Source organism: Leucoraja erinacea, chromosome 2 (assembly GCF_028641065.1).
Source record: "Leucoraja erinacea ecotype New England chromosome 2, Leri_hhj_1, whole genome shotgun sequence".
Lineage (NCBI taxonomy): Eukaryota > Metazoa > Chordata > Chondrichthyes > Rajiformes > Rajidae > Leucoraja > Leucoraja erinaceus.
Window position 1 is genome coordinate 22,092,924 of NC_073378.1, and position 17,897 is coordinate 22,110,820.

Consider the following 17,897-nt stretch of genomic DNA (forward strand, 5'->3'; position numbering starts at 1 on the left):
ACTCAGTATCCCGTACCTGCCTTCTCTCCATACCCTCTAATCCCTTTAGCCACAAGGGCCACATCTAACTCCCTCTTAAATATAGCCAATGAACTGTGCCTCAACTACCTTCTGTGGCAGAGAATTCCACAGATTCACCACTCTCTGTGTGAAAAATGCTTTTCTCATCTCGGTCCCAAATGATTTCCCCTTTATCCTTAAACTATGACCCCTTGTCCTGGACTTCCCCAACATCGGGAACAATCTTCCTGCATCTAGCCTGTCCAACACCTTAAGAATTTTGTAAGTTTCTATAAGAACACAATGCTTCTTTCCAGCCAACATCCTGAGGAATCTCTTCTGCACTCTGTCTATTGCTACCACAACCTTCCTGTAGATTGGCAAGCAGAATAGTGCATATAATGCACCGTCCATTTTCCATAAATTCATAGTCCATAAATTCAATTTCCCAAGGCACTGCCTGACTGTCCAAATGATCTATATCCTGCTGTATATCCTGCTGTATCGTCAGACAACATTCTTCAATATCTTTGACACCCACAATTTTTGTTTGGCTGCAAACATACTAATCAGACTCCCTGCCTTCTCATCCGAGCCAACAGATTCCTGCGGTACACCATTTGCAAAATACTTCCAGTCAAAATAACGCCTATCCACCACTACCCTCTGCCTCCGATCATCAAGTCAATTTTGTATCCAGTTTTCCAACACGCCTCAGATCCCTTGTGTCTCACCATTTTCAGTCTTCACTCTAAAAACTTTCTCCAACTTAGAATTACATGATATTCATGGGCAATATCTTTTGAATCCATACCCTACCAGCCAAAAAAGTTAAGTCTCTGAATGATTTTGTGCTGCTTTTGAATGTCAATGGCTCTCCAATAATATTTGTTAACAATTGTTTTGTAAAACAATAGCTGTAAGATCAGTTAACAGCAATATTTGTCACATAACCAGCAAGAGGGCACTGTCACTTCATTTTCATTTCAGGATGAATTTTGGCAGAAACTTTATGATGACAAGATTACACGAGATTGCAGATGGTTAAAAGAGGGCAGGAATGACTGAAAGAGCAATGTTATTAGTATCCAAGCTGACATCTTCTGTAGCATCTGGGAGAACAGCTGCTCTTCATTTGAGCACGTCTGAGGCAAATCTACACAATCGTTTGTGGCAACATCATCACTGTCATGAAAATGAGAAGGTCAATACCAAAAGATCTTTATTTTGAAAAAGAAAACTGGAAAGGAGGTCATTAAGCTTTCATAGACTATATATACACCATCAAAAGTTACCTATAACTATCCACCATTAAGGCCATCCACTCATTCCCACTCAGGACGTTTCCCAATTTAAATTCCAAAGGCTATATTCATCCTGTAAAGAATTATAAATGACAGGACCCACACAATCGCATGTTGCATATTGTGCCATCAGTTGCAAGACAAGGTTTCTGGAACAGGTACTGGAAATACAATCCAGTCACCCACAACTCTCTGTGTAAAAAAAACTCACCTGCACATCTAATTTAAACATCATCCCCCACTGGCCATTTCTACCCTGGGAAAAAGGTTCTGACTGTCTGACCTGTGTGCGACTTATAATTCTATATACTTCTATCAGGTCTCTGCACAACCACTGACATTCCAGAGAAAACATCTAAAGAGCCTGACCCACGAGCTTGCGCAAGCGCGACCTAACGTGGTCGCTTGAGCTGTACAGCCTCGCGGGGCCGGACCCACTTCGATTGCCGGAGCCGTATGGAGTTGTGCGGAGCTGGTCCCGACATTGCGCGGGGCTCCGAAAAATTGACACTGTTAAAAAATTTGGCGCGGCAACGGCCTGCCGGCCGGCAACCACATTGAGGCCGTACGCACCGCCTCGACGCAGTATGCATCGTCTCTACGCCATACACAGCGTCTTGACGGTGTACACCTAGCGCAAACTTCCCGCAGACTTCCCTTGAGCTTCACGTCAACTCGTACGGGATCACTCGACCTCCGCGCGGCCCCCACTTCCAGTTTGGTCGCACTTGCCGTATGCAGTCGCATGCTCGTGGGACAGGCCCTTAAGTCTGTCCAGCCTCTCCTTATAACTAATGCCTTCTAATCCAGGCATCATTGTGGTAAACCTCCTCTACAGAAGACACAGAGTGCTAAAGTAGCTCAGAGTCAGACAGCATCTCAGGAGAACATGGATAGGCAATGTTTTGGGTCGGGACCCTTCTTCAGTCTAATTGTAGTGAGGGGGGGGGGGGGTGTTCAGGCACATCCAGGATATCATAACTTACTCTTCCATCCATCACTCTCCACCCCACTCCCCCCCCCCCCCCCCCCCCCCCCACCACTTACAATGTCTGAAGAAGGATCCCGACCCAAAATGTTGCTTATCCAAATTCTCCTGAGATGCTGCCTGACCCACTGAGCTACTCCATCACTCCGATCTTCCTTTGTAAACCAGCATCTGCAGTTCCTTATTTCTAAACTGTACAATCTGTCCCTAGCCTCCATGTCTTTTCTGGAAAGCGGCAACAAGTACAGCACACAATACTCCCAATAAGGCCTAACTAAAGTCCTCTAAAGCTTCAACATATCTTCCTAACTATTATACACAATGCTCCGACTGATGAAGCCCTGCATACCATAGACTTCTGTACCACTCTATTCATTGCATTACCACTTTCTGGGAGCAACCTCCAGATCGCTCTGTTCATCAATGCTGGTTAATGGTCTTACCATTAACTGTTTACTTTCCCCTCTCAAAGTGCAAATCGCCAACACTTGCTTGGATTAAACTCCATCTGCCATTTCTTGGCCTGTTTCTGTGGTTGATTTATATCCCACTGTATACCTTAGCAGCCTGCCCCACTGTCAGCAACTCCAAAAATGTTGGTGTAATCTACAAACTTACTAACTGACACATCCAATTTATTCATGCACATCACAAACAGAGGTCTCAGCACAGAATCCTGTGGACTCAAATACACCTGGACCATTTCCGACACTTCCCTACCATTCCTTGACCTCACTATCTCCATCGCAGGTGATAGACTTCTGACCGACATCCACTATATACCCACTGACTCCCATTGCTATCTAGACTACTCTTCTTCCCATCCTGCTTCCTGTAAGGACTCCATCCCCTACTCCCAATTCCTCCGTCTACACCGCATCTGCATAGATGGATAGATAGATAGACAGATAGACAGATAGACAGATAGACAGATAGACAGATAGACAGATAGACAGATAGACAGATAGAATTTATTTGCCACACAACCAGGGTCGGTGGAATTTGGGTTGTCTGCAGCGGTACAATAGTAAAGAACACACAACCACAATAAGAATGTAACACAAACATCCACCACAGCATTCATCCCTCCCCCACTATAGATGAGGCTCGCACCAGGGTCTCTTCCATACCCCGTAACACTGCTCTCTCTCCCCATCCCCCCACTCGCAAAAAGGGCAGAGTCCCCCTAGTCCTTACCTTTCACCCCACTAGACGTTACCACATATATAACAACCGCATTACATACAACAAATAGTCCTCCGTCAGTTTCGCCACCTTCAACGTGACCCCACCACTCGCCACATCTTCCCATCTACCCCCGTGTCTGCTTTCCGCAAAGACCGCTCCCTCCGCAACTCCCTTGTTAATTCTTCCCTTCCCTCCCGCACCACCCCCTCCCCGGGCATTTTCCCTTGCAACCGCAAGAGATGCTACACTTGTCGCTTCACCTCCCCCGTCGACTCCATTCAAGGACCCAAGCAGTCAGAGTTTCAACTGCATCTCCTCCAACCTCATCTATTGCATCTGCTGCTCTAGATGTCAGCTGATCTACATCGGTGAGACCAAGCGTAGGCTTGGCGATCGTTTCGCCGAACACCTTCGCTCGGTCCGCATTAACCAACCTGACCTCCCAGTAGCTCAGCACTTCAACTCCCCATCCCATTCCGTATCCGACCTCTCTGTCCTGGGCCTCCTCCATGGCCAGAGTGAGACCCACCAGAAATTGGAGGAACAGCACCTCATATTCCGCTTGGGGAGTCTGCATCCTGGTGGCAAGAACATTGAATTCTTACAATTCTGATAATCCTTGCTGTCTCCTTCCCTTCCCAGCTCTCCCTCAGCCCTCGGGCTCCTCCTCCTCCTTTTTCCTTTCTTCTCCCCGCCCCCCGCCCTCCCGCCCCCCATCAGTTTGAAGAAGGGAAGGGTTTCGGCCCGAAACGTTGCCTATTTCCTTCGCTTCATAGATGCTGCTGCACCCGCTGAGTTTCTCCAGCATTTATGTCTACCTTCGATTTTCCAGCATCTGCAGTTCCTTCTTAAACATCCTGCGGAACTCCACTGGCCACAGATCTCCAGCCCCCACGAGAACCCTCTGTTTTCTTTCAGTAAGCCAGTTCTGAATCCAAACAACCAAGCCACCATGCAAATTAATCTTCTGAATGAGTTTACGATGACAGGCTTCATCAAATACCTTACTAAAATTGACGTGGAAAATATCACTGCCTTAGCCTCATCTATCACCATCGCCTCCTCAAAAAGTTCAATCAAATTCATACAACATGATCTGCCACAGACCTTAAAGACCTTAAAAAAACCCATTATCACAATCCTTGAAAAAACACTCAAGACTAAGGTAAAAACTCAATTCTGTGCAAGAGCAGTGAATAGCTGCAATAACAGCCGAACCTCCATGTCTATCTCCACACATGCCCACTTCAGATGCTATTAGTTTTACAGTGTAATGAAGGTGCACACTGACATTCCTATTGTTAACACAACTGTAGAAAATGGGCCATTATGTGTTTCTTTTCACAGTCCTGTGATAATGTATTTACATAATAATTCAGTTGATGTCCTGACATGAAAAGTGACTAGACTGCTGGTACATTTATATCAAAGGCAAAAAAAAAGCAAGAATTTTTGATTCAGACAGAGGGATTTTTGCATATAACTTAAGAACTTAAGGTACGCCTGTTTTTCCACACAAAGGGTGGTGGGTGTATGGACCAAGCTGCCAGAGGAGGTGGTTGAGGCAGGGACTATCCCAACATTTAAGAAGCAGTTAGACAGGTATAGGACATGGGATATGAATAAGACAGGTTTGGAAGAATATGGACCAAATGCTGGCAGGTGGATGTAGTACATCTTGGACATGTTGGTCGATGTGGGACAAGTTGGGCCAAAGGGCCTGTTTCCACAGTGTATCACTCTATGACTCTATGACCTCGTTCACATATAGAAAATAAAAATGCGATCCTGCAAGGAGCTTCACCTGACGTCTGCACAGCCAGACGCAACAAGACCAGTGGGCCGGGGCCTGCAGGGGGGAGCCGCCAAGTCGGCCCCTGCTCATCCCCCGATGATTTGAGACTGGAGAGGAAGGAGCCAGCGACAACATTCGCGAGGAGCAAGGGCTGGTAGGAGATTGAACCAGGGTCTCACCTTCCGCGCCCCAAGGTCGGCTGCAGGAGGTGCCCTCCAGCCCAAAGGCTGAAGGTGGCCGGGTGAGGAGAAGGACAACAGTTTGTGGGACAATCCAGACAGTGATGGCTGGAGGCCCCGCAGCAGCCTAGGGCTCGCCTGGTTTGGGCGCCGTTTCAGAAGACTGAGAGCGTGGACCAGACTGGACGCCAAAATGGCGCCAAGACCCGGGACAATTTCTGTACACTTTTCTAATTGGGGATTGTGCATAGGTATGGCAACACTTTATAAACTGTATGGAAAAAAAGAATTTCACTGTGCATTTGCACATGTGACAATAAATCACCATCGACCAGTGATCATTGAGTCATATGTTCATATGTGCAGGACAGGATGAGAGATTCTGGGCTCCACAAATAGAGGCATTGAACATAAAGAAAGGAACTCATGATGAAACATTATAAAAAACACTGTGACCCATCCAAGATCTCATGCATTAGATAAAGATGTGAACGTTTTAAGTTAAGGGGGGGCTTGATAGAGGTCTTTAAAATGATGAGAGCGATAGACAGAGTTGATGTGGACCAGCTTTTCCCTTTGAGAATAGGGAAGTTTCAAACAAGAGGACATGACTTCAGAATTAAGGGACAGAAGTTTAGGGGTAATATGAGGGGAAACTTCTTTACTCAGAGAGTGGTAGCGGTGTGGAATGAGCTTCCAGTGGAAGTGGTGGAGGCAGGTTCATTGGTATCATTTAAAAATAAATTGGATAGGCATATGGATGAGAAGGGAATGGAGGGTTATGGTATGAGTGCAGGCAGGTGGGACTAAGGGGAAAAAAAGTTGTTCGGCACGGACTTGTAGGGCCGAGATGGCCTGTTTCCGTGCTGTAATTGTTATATGGTTATATGGTTAAAAAGGGAGCAGGAGGTTTATCGTACGATCTGAGAGATGGGGACTTTAGTTATATAGATAGACCGAATAGGTTAACACACATGTCCGAGGCTGAATAGCTTCATCCTTGCGATGTTTCTTTTTGTTTCAGCAAAGGATAGAGCAAACAATTTTGTCAAATATCAAACAAATAATGGAGTCATAACTCTTGAGTGACCTATCGCTTTTTCAACAGCGTAGCCTAACGACATAAACAATGCTTGGTCAACAAACACAGAGCAGAGGTTCACCTAGTATCGTGCAAAGATTTAATAACAAGGTGCTTTAGAACATACAACGGTATGGTACAGAAACAGACCCTTTGCCCTACAATGTCTGTGACAGACATGATACTAGGTTAAACTAATCTCTGCCTGCATGTGATCCATACCCTTCTACTTCCTGCATATTGATTTGCCTGCCTAAAAGCTTCTAAAACGCCATTATCATGTCTATCTACATCAACTTCCGTGGCTGCTCATTCCAGGCACTCACCACTCTCCGTGTCAAAACATCCTGCACATCTCCTTTAAACTTTGCCCCTCTCCCCGTAAAGCTATGACCTCTAGCCTTTGACATTTCCTCCTGGGAGAAAGGTTCTAACTGTCTACTCTATTTATGCCGCTCACAATTTGATTAATGTCTTTAATAAATCCCTTCCAGTGCCGGATTTAGATGAAGAGAGGCCCTAAGCTGTTCCACTTGTGAGGTCCCCAACGACCGGACAGCCATGGCGGCCAAATCTCCCACAATTCAAAGCGAGGGAGAAAGTGCCCAGCGCCGACCAGTTGCCGTTGCAGTGCGCATGCGCAGGGCGGCCGATGATGTGCTGGCCGTGGTTGTGCGCATGTGCAAGGCGGCCTGCCGTGCCGGCGGATGAGGAGCGAGCGGAGCCCGGCGGCCCGGACACGGATAGCGGGGGGGAGATGGAGAGAGAGAGATAGAGAGGGGGGCCGCCCAGAGTTGAACGGTAGGTGTTCTGCCTTGGCCGGAGGCCCCCCTAGACCTCGAGGCCCATCAATTTTTTGGGGGGGCCCCCTAGAAAGTGGGAGCCCTAAGCTATAGCTTGTTTAGCTTATACATAAGGCACTGATCCCTTCCCCCACAAACCATCCCCTCCCTAGGTACTTTCCCCATGCAACCGCAGGTGATACAACACCTGTCTCTCGGCTCCATCCGTGGACCCTGACAGTTCTTTCAGGCGAGGCAGAGGTTCACTAGCACCTCTACCAGCCTCGGCTACAGTACAGTATCCGATGTTCTCGGTGTGGGCTCGTATATAGCGGCGAGACCAAGCGCAGACTGGCCGATTGTTCCGCTGAACGCCTACACTGGGTCTGACTTGGCCTATGCGATTTCCTGGTTGCCAAACATTTTAATTCCCCCTCCCATTTCTCTGACGTTTCTGTCCTGGGTCTCCTCCACTGTCAGAGTGATGACAAACACAAATTGGAGAAACTGCACCTCAAATTTCCCTTGGGCAGCTTACAACCCAGAGATATGAATATTGATTTCTCTCATTTCAAGGAGACCTTGCATTCCCTCACTCTCCTCTCTCCCCCCCCCCCCCCCCCCCCCCACACACACTTAGTCTTCCTTCTAGTTGCACTGTTCGTATCTCTTCGTTATCACTGGCTCCACAGCCAACAACAGACCATTGTGTGCTCCTTGGCCAACATTGCAGCTCTGATTTGATATGTATCTTTTCGTACCTCTAGTCCCTCTCTCCCCTGACTTTCAGTCTGAAGGAGGGTCTCAACCCGAAACGTCACCTACTCCTTTTCTCCAGAGGTGCTGCCTGACCCGCTGAGTCACTACAGCATTTTGTGTCTATCTTCATTAATAAATAAGAGTTAGTTTATCTCATCAAACTGCGAACTATCGCCATGTCAATCGACTGTTGCTTTCCTCATGCCACCAAGCTACAACCCTCAATGTCCAGAAACAAGGAACTGTAGGTTCTGGTTTACAAAAGAGGACACAAAGTTCTGGAGTAACTCGGTGGGTCAGACAGCATTGAGACACGAAGCTCCATCTATCCATATTCTCCAGAGATGCTGTCTGACCCACTGAGTTACTCCAGCACTTTGCGCCCTCCGCATTCAACTTCTAGATCAATTAGGTATTTGCTTATTTTAAAATGCTTCCATTTACCACACTAGGTGGCAGCCTATTCCTGATATGCAGAATAAGGAATTATTGTTTGAAGGCAAAGGTTTGTTTTAAGTGCCCATCACATTCCACCACATCCTGTCCCTACCCCCAATATGAAATTATGATTTTGTGTAGAATCTTCTTCACATACGAGTGCATTTCTTACCAATCCGTCAGTGGAATCATAACTGTCTTGTCCATGATAGACACAAAACATGCTTTAGTTGTGACAGTCAGGCACCATGAGTTGACAGCAATGTCCAGATTTAGCTAGAACCCATAGTCACAATTCAACCTGACAATAAGAAAGTGAAATTGGAATAAAACAGACAGAGTCGACATGTTCCAATGCTCTCCACCTTCTTTAGAGCAGCAAAAATCGAGATTTTCCCGAAGGAAGTGTCCAGGGAAATGAGCTTCTGGGAGAACAGATTTCTGCAAGTAACTGCTTTGATGCATTTTAACAGCAGACTTTGGAGAAATAACACTTACATTAGTAACCATTTGTAGTACTGATGATGTAAGAGGAGTCATTAAGATGGGAACACAGAAAATAATACTATGGGAAGCTATAGAAAAAATAGTGGTCAACGTAATGTCAACAAGCCTGTTCAAGAAGATTAGAAACAATGAGTTCCTAACTGCAGACCGCTCCACTCTGCATGCTTACGGGGGCCAGGTGCTGAGACCGATGGGAAAGGCCACCTTCAATTGCGTGCTGAAGAAAACATCGCGGCCCCTTACGTTTTATGTTTTGAACTCTGACTGTGTGACTCTGTTGGGCAACCAGGCATGCCAGGACCTGGGACTGGTGTCGTTCGACCGAACGGTCCACAAAGTGCTGATTTCGCTGGATCCAATATCGGAATACCCCGACCTGTTTGACGATGAGCTGGGCAAGCTGCCCATCACCTACAAAATTGCCATTGACCCGAAGGTGGCGGCCGTGGTCCACGCACCGCATAGAGTGTCCCACGCCATGAAAGACAAAGTCGAGTTGATGCTGAACGACATGGTCGACATGGGAGTGCTGGAGGCGGTCAGCGAGCCCACCGAGTGGGTCTCCACCATGGTTGCCACCCCGAAAAAGGACAGAAACGAAATACGGGTGTGCATCAATCCGAAGGATTTAAACCTCGCAATCAAGCGCCCCCACTACCCCATGAGTGGTCTCTGCTGTCTGCGGAGGGCGCTCAGCATCGCCAAGGACTGCTCTCACCCCAACCATGGACTGTTTACCCTCCTACCATCCGGGAGGCGCTGCAGGTCTCTCCGTTGCCGAACCAGCAGGTCGAGGAACAGCTTCTTTCCGGCGGCTGTCACTCTACTCAACAACGTACCTAGGTGACTGCCAATCACCACCCCCCCCCCGGACACTTATTATTATTTATTCAAATCGTTTGCTATGTCGCTCTTCAATGGAGATGCTAAATGCATTTCGTTGTCTCTGTACTGTACACTGACAATGACAATTAAAATTGAATCTGAATCTGAATCTGAATCTGAATCTGAATCTGAATCTGATGAGGACCGTGGAGGACGTTGCAGCCCAAGTCGGACAGGCCACCGTTTTCTCAGTCCTCGACGCAATGAGTTCCTTTTGGCAAATACCACTGGACAAGGGCTGCTCCGACCTGACGATGTTCTCGACACCGCTTGGCAGGTTTAAGTTTCTGCGAATGCCATTCGGCATCAATTCCGCGAGCGAGGTGTTCCAGAGGGCGATGGAACAGTTGTTCTCCCGCCTGCCGTGCGCCATCATCGTGGATGACATCCTGGTTTATGGAAAGGACGTTACCGAGCACGACATGAACCTCCGCTGCGTCCTGGATCGGGCTCGGCAAATCAACCTGAAGCTGAACTCTAAAAAGTGCAGGTTCCGGGTCTCGGAGGTCACGTACGTTGGGCATGTCTTCACTTCGGACGGACTAAAACCCGACCCATTGAAGGCTGCCGCAATCACCGAGATGCCAGCTCCCACCGACGTGCTCGGTCTGCAATGATTCCTGGGTATGGTGAACTACCTAGGGAAGTTTACACCCAATCTCAGCGAGCTGAGCTCATCCCTGCGGCAACTGACCAGGAAGGACACTGCTTGGTCCTGGTTCCCGCAACACCAGCAGGCGTTCGACTGTCTGAAGTCCAAGTTGATCAGCACCCCGACACTAAGGTTTTTGGACCTACGGCGCCCGATCACTGTCACCTGCGACGCCTCCAGGTTCGGGCTCGGTGCGGCCTGCTTACAGTCCTCTGATGATGGATCGCTATATCCTGTCTCGTACGCCCCCCGCACCATGACCGACACCGAACAACGGTATGCTCAGATCGAGAAAGAGCTGCTCGCGGTTGTGTTCGCCTGCTCCAAATTCACGGACTTCCTTTTTGGCAGCCGTTTTACGGTCGAGACTGACCACCAGCCGCTGGTGACCATTTTAAACAAACCGATCCGTGTTGCTCCTGCCAGGCTGCAGCGCATGATGTTGCAGCTACAGCGCTTTTACTTTAAACTAGTCTACAAGAAGGACACGGAGATGCACTTTGCCGACACTCTCTCTCGCACCCCACGGGCTTCCTGCGACCGCCACCCCTACGAACAAGAGGATCTACTTGTGCTCGGCGTTAACTTTGTCCCCACTAAGCAGCTCCAGTGCCTGGTCGAGCACATCGCTGCTGATCCCGCTCTGCAGCGACTTTCTTCCGTGATCAAACGTGGCTGGCCAAGCAAGCGCGCCAGTGCACCGGCTGAAGCTCAACCCTTCTTCCTGGTCCGAGACGAGCTGGTGATCCAGGACGGCATCATTGTTAAGGGTCGCAAGGTCGTGGTCCCTTCCTCCCTGTACGACCAGTACTTCAACGTGGTCCACAGTGGGCACCCTGGGGCTGATGCAACGATCGCCCACGCTCAGTGCCAATTCTACTGGCCTGGCCAAGTACATCCGAGACCGCATCTCGTCCTGCTCTACCTGCAACAACCTTGCGCCCCACCAGCAACGGCAGCCTCTCTTACAGCAACCGGCGCCTGCCATGGCCTGGACTTTGCTGGCTGCTGACATCTTCGAATGGCGTGTCAAGCCATATCTCGTCCTGGCCGACTCATACTCGAACTGGGTCGAGGTGGACCTTCTTACTTCCCTCACGTCCGAGATGGTTTTCCGCAAGCTGCGGAGCCATTTCTCCACTTTCGGCTCCCTGGTCCGTTTGCAGACCGACAACGGCAGGCAGTTCACAAGCAACGAGTTCAAGGCATTCGCCAGCAAATGGAACTTCCACCATTTCACCAGTATCCCGGAGTACCCGCAGAGCAACGGTCTTGCAGAGCGGGCTGTCCGAAGTACCAAACTTTTAATGGAGCAATCGCGCCTGACAAACTCCGATTTTTACCTAGACCTCCTGAACCTCAGAAATATCTCCAGAGACCCGACCATGGGTTCACCTGCCCAGCGCCTGATGTCCAGGACAACCAGGCCACTGTTCCCGATTGCTCAACACAAGCTGCTGCCTCAAGTGTTGGAGCCTGCCTCCGTCCAGAGGCACATACAGGAAAGACATGACGTCCAACGGCGATCCCACGACAGGTCGTGCAAACCTCTTAAGCCTTTGCTGCCAGGACAGGTCATTCGGCTGCAGACTGCCAGCGACTATTCCCGTCTCGCGACAGTGGTTGGCGTGGCCGAGTCTCCCCACTCCTACATGGTTGACTTTGAAGGAACTGTTTATCGCAGGAGCCGTCAGCATCTGCTTGCTGTGAACGAGCCGAGAACGCCACCTGAGGGTCCATACGCTCTCCGCTGCTGTTCCAGCCACCGACAACCGGCCCGGCTTCTGACCCCAGCATGCCCCAGACCCCTCGCGTGCTGCGATCTCCTCCTCATGGGTCGCCCTGTGCCGACCGCTTTCCACCCCCTCCTGCATGTCGGTCCCCCCTCCCGTTCTCGGTTTCCCCTGCAGCTTCGCCGTCTCTAGCTCCCGCTGATTCCTCTGTTCTCTCCGGTGGGGGGGGGGGGGGGGGGGGGGGAGGCATGGTCCGTACACGCTCGGGTTGGGTCATTAAGCCGCCTGTTCGTTACGGCGATTTTGTTTAATTTTGTTGAACTCTGTTGCCATGGTTCCATGCCATGTTTGATTTTCTAAGGGGAAGGATGTAGATGGTTTATGCATGCAACCAATAATATAGCTACCTCAATACCACTAACCACACCTTAGTTACCAATTATAATAACGCCTTCTTCTCCTTCTGCGCAGTACAGTAGCAGACTGGAGACAGTGACTGCTGATGTGTGTTTAACCCTGTGTTCTCATTAAAGACTAGTGTAAAGTGCAAGTGTGTTTGATCACTTATTTACAAACACTAATAACTCTTTTATTTTTCATTGATGGAAAAATTCCTCTTGTCCTGAGCAGCTGAGGGGGACTCTAAGTAAAAATCATAGCCTTAAGTGGCAGCGTTTTTTCTAAAATCAATATACAGAATAACAGGAAGTGGTCAAGATCAGACTTTTAGTAATATAGATTTGGACAGGTACATGGATCGGAAAGATTTGGAGAGATATGGATCAAATACAGGTAACATTTATATGGGCATTTTGGTCGGCATGGGCAAATTGGGTCAAAATATCTATTTCTGTGCTGTGTGACTGACTTTTACCTAAAAATATAGACCACACTTTAACTGTGAATTACCATGGAAACAAGCATGTTCTAAATTTCCTGCAACAAATACCCATTATAAAGAAGGAAAAAATCAGGTTATTTTTGGTTTCACTAAAAATGCAATTATCTATTGAATTCCATATGTTTGAATTGAAAAAAAACTCAAATGAATGCCCGATTACTAGGTAATCAAGTTAGATGCAGGTACCACTACTGATGAGGCTAAACCTTGTAAAATAATCCTTTTCAACAGGTGAAGAAAAACAACCTTCTGCAGGGAGATTTGATGCAATTTGTACAAAGCTCCTTTTAATTCATTGTACTAATGCTAACTCAAATTATGCTGCCAGAGGGAATCACTTTCCCCACAAATACAGATAACACAGAATTCCACTGAAGCTTTTCCATACATCTATCTTTTCACAGGCACTTGCACCAAACATGCAGATAATTACAGCACATTCTGCATCCAATATTGCTAAACAATCAACAGGACTCTAAAAGTGTTTCATTACCTGCTACAATATATTTCTACAACTAAAAACAAAAAAATCTGCAGGAAATTGGAGTGCTGGCATTTATAGTGTGTCGCAAAGGCTTTCTTCAAGGTCAAAGATTTTGGAATCAAATTTCCTGGTGTCCAAGACAAGATCACTCATCTCAGAAGTTCAATCAAATACAACAACATAGATCTTATTCATCATGATGGAGCAGATGAGTAATATATAATTTAGTTTTATTACCAGATCTTTCAATGAGGGATGAGTTTTCTATATGCTCCATTAACTCAAACATTTAAAGTAATTTTTCTTTGAAATGGATTAAAGTGTTATTTAACTTGCTACAAATGCAGAAGCCGAATTCTGTGTTCCCATGTTAATGACTCCCATGTTTTACATCATCAATACCACAATCAGTTACTATTATAAGTGTTAATGGCCTGTCCCACTTACGCGACCTTTTCGCCGACTGCCGGAACCCGTCATAGAAGATCGTTGAAAATTCAGCGACGACCAGCAAGACGATACGACTCTTTGGGTGACTAGGACTATACAGGCGACCATACAGGCGACCCCTGGTGACCTCTCATGACCATACAGGTGACCCCCTGCTGGCATGCCCCCTGGTGACACCCCGCGACATGTCGTCAGGGGTCACCTGTATGGTCATGAGAGGTGTGCCAGCAGTCGCCGAAAAGGTCGCATGAGTATGGATTCTAGCTAAATATGAACATTGCTGTCAACTCATGGTGCCTGACTGTCACAAATAAAGCATGCTGTGTTAGTTAATAAAAGTTTGGGATTATAAAATGGAGTCTGACCCGACACGTTACCTATTCCTTCGCTCCATAGATGCTGCCTCACCCGCTGAGTTTCTCCAGGATTTTTGTCTACCATTGAGATTTTTAAGATAGATGCACTATTATTGTTTGTTTGTTTTCATGTGTATGTATGTGTGTGTAAATATATGTGTACATGTGTGCATGAATATATATTATATATATATATATAATATATTATATATATACACACATATACACACACATATATGCATATATATATATATATATATATATACACACACACACACACACACACACATATATATATATAAATATATACTGAACATTTTTTTCTCATTTAATATATTGTTTAGAGTACTATGTTTGCATATTGTGTTGTGCTGCTGCAAATAAGAATTTCATTGCTGTATTTGCGACATATGACAATAAAACATTCTTGACGACCACTAAGTTTAATTAAAAACTGACCAATTATTGGGAATTAAAAACGCCGAAAAACAATCAACATATGACAATGTATTGCTTATTAATGGCTGCTTCCTTTAAATTCAATGTCAAAAAGATTAATGGAAAAAGCGCTGATGCAGCAATATGCCATTTCATAAATCTATTAGCTGGTGGGCACTGGTCCAACACTCAATGCCACCCATGGTGGGTTCCAAACATCACTGTAGGCAAGCAACCATGTTCTTACCACAGAGCTACTGCAGGGCCATGTCCCTTTAGTAACAGCAGAGACAAAGTCATTGAAAGACTGCAAGCATTTTATCTTTAGCAAAGAATTTGAGCAAAAATTACAGAATGCTCTGGGACGATCAAGCAAGAAGGATGTGAGAAAAAAGAACATCTTTTGAATGATGATTTATCACATCATGATAACATAAGAAGTGTAATTCTGTAATTTGATCCAGACCTGCATGGTAAGAAACAGTTTAAGCTTTCTCTTTTGATTAAAAACATATGAACATGCAAACCGCATGCTCTTGATATGATTATGTTTCCACTGTTACAGGGCAGAGAATGTCTGGAATTCCTCTCTCCTCTCCATCCCCATTTATTACAGTGATCAGATGAAATAAGTAAAATTCAAACTGATTTCCCACAAAAATGAGAAGCTCACACATGCAAGAAATTATGTGCCTGAACGCTAGCAAGGATAATCTGCAAGAGTAGTGTAACAACTTCCTCTGCAGTGTATCCTTCTCTGATATGGCTATCTGTGCAGAGATAAACTGAAATGAACCTGCAGAGCTCAATGAAATAAATAGCTGGAACAAAGCAACTCTGCAACTCATGCTACTCTGTGGTATGAAATTCATTTCAAGCCACTTTATTTATAAAGCAGACATGAATTCCAAAACATGTTAATGTTATCCAACTTTCCATAGCTTTTGGAATGATGTGCTCATTCACACCAACAAACTGGACAAACCTTTTCAGAATGGGCCGAACGATGGCTCAGATGTAGAGTTGCTGCCTTTCAGCATCAGAGAACAGGGTTTGATCCTGTCTACACATCCTGTCTGTATGTAGTTTGTACGTTCTCCCCATGACCGCGTGGATTCCCTAGACCCCCCCTGTATCCTTGCACACTCCAAAGACGTACAGGTTTGTAGATTAATTGGCTTCTGTAAAGACTGGACATTGTCCCTGGCATGTCGGATAGTGCTAATGTACGGGGATCGCTAGTGGGCAAGGACGCAGTGGACCAAAGTGCCTGTTTTCGCGTTGTATCTCTAAACTAAATTATACTAAACTAACCTAAGTGGTACCTCCGCCAGTTTATAACTTTATCTCTTTATAGCATCACAGAACATAGAATATAGAACCGTGTAGCATAGGAACAGGTCCTTCGGCCCACAATGTCTATGTTGAACAAGATGCGAGGGAAAATTTAATCTCCTCTGCCTCCATATACCTCCACTCTGTACATTTACATATACCTATCTAAGAGCCTAGTAAATGCCACTATTGTATCTGCTTCCACCATGTTGCAGTGTGCTCCAAGCATCCATCACACTCTTTTTAACAACTTGTCCTGCATATCTCCTTTAAACATTCCCCATCTGGCCTCTTAGTTAAGCCGTTTAGTCCTTGATATTTCTACCCTGGGAAAAAGGTTTTGGTGGTCTGGGCTATCTGTGCCTCTCATAATATCTTTCTATCAGTATCTCTCCTCAATCTCTGACTCTAGAGAAAACAATCAAAGTTTGTCCTACCTCCCCTGATAGCTAATATCCTCTATTCGTGGTGCCATCCAAGTAAACCTCTTCTGTGCCAGTGCAGTATATCTAGCTGCCTGCTGCATTCCTAATCTGACAGAGAACTCTTCCATTTTTTGTTTAATGCTTGAAGAGTTTTAGAAAAAAATCCTCTTCATTCAATTAACCTCTGACCTAACACAAATCACATCCAGGAACTGCTCAACACCACATCCATTCAACATTGCTGATTTTAAATTAAAATATACCTTGATTGGAAAATTTTACATATCTCCACTATTTCGTACTGAGAGAACAAGATTCTTAAACACACATGCATAATAGTCCAGAAGTGTTTTCTGTCAGAAACTGACTGCAACTTGACTCCACGTTTCCATCGTAACTTGTAAGGACAGGAAAATATAGTGGATTCCACTTATCAGTGAGATCCATATATGCTATTACCTTAAGTGCCTATTCCCAATTTGTCAACATGTATATGTCAGCTTCACTTAAGTGGACAACATGCTGTAATATGAACTGTGGATTGAACTGCTAAATGCAGGAATTTTGACTTAAGTATCAGATCTTGTAGCTGATGAGACATTAAGGCTTTATTTTATGGGAAAATTGACCTCAGCATCAATTGAAAATAAAATAGGCCACTGTCTTGATCAGAATGTTTATCACTAATATCAGTGGCCATTCAATTAATTGTTTTTTGTAGCATTTACACAAAGCAACATATCAACTTGGGCTATATGACAATGTACTTCAAAGTAATTATTTTTCTAGATTTATTTTCATGAAATACAATAAGATGCTGAATGCATTATTAATAGAATAATAATGCTTTCAAAAGCTTAATATTTTCCTCTGCTCACTTGGAATTAAATTGTGTTCTACATTTCCAAATAAATTTAAGGAAATTCCACATTCTATCTTTTTCTTTATTTTTAGTGATTTAGTTTAGTTTAGTTGAGAGATATAGCATGGGAAACAGGCCCTTCGGCCCACCGAGTCTGTATCGACCAGCGTTCCCCACACATGAACACTATTCTACACACACACTAACGACAAGTTACGATTTACATTACTACCAAGCCAATTAATCTGCGCACCTGTACGTCTTTGGAGAGTTGAGGATACCGAAGATCTCAGAGAAAACCCACGCAATCACGGGGAGAATGTACAAACTCCGTACAGACAGCACCCGTAGTCGG

The 17,897-nt window shown here is 45.8% G+C and overlaps 1 protein-coding gene across 1 annotated transcript in view; it reads right to left on the reverse strand.

The window, feature by feature from the left end:
* The window catches only part of plxdc2b (plexin domain containing 2b), a 476,090-nt gene that overhangs the window by 258,113 nt on the left and 200,080 nt on the right, over positions 1-17,897 (reverse strand). The gene's annotated exons all lie outside the window — the stretch shown is intronic.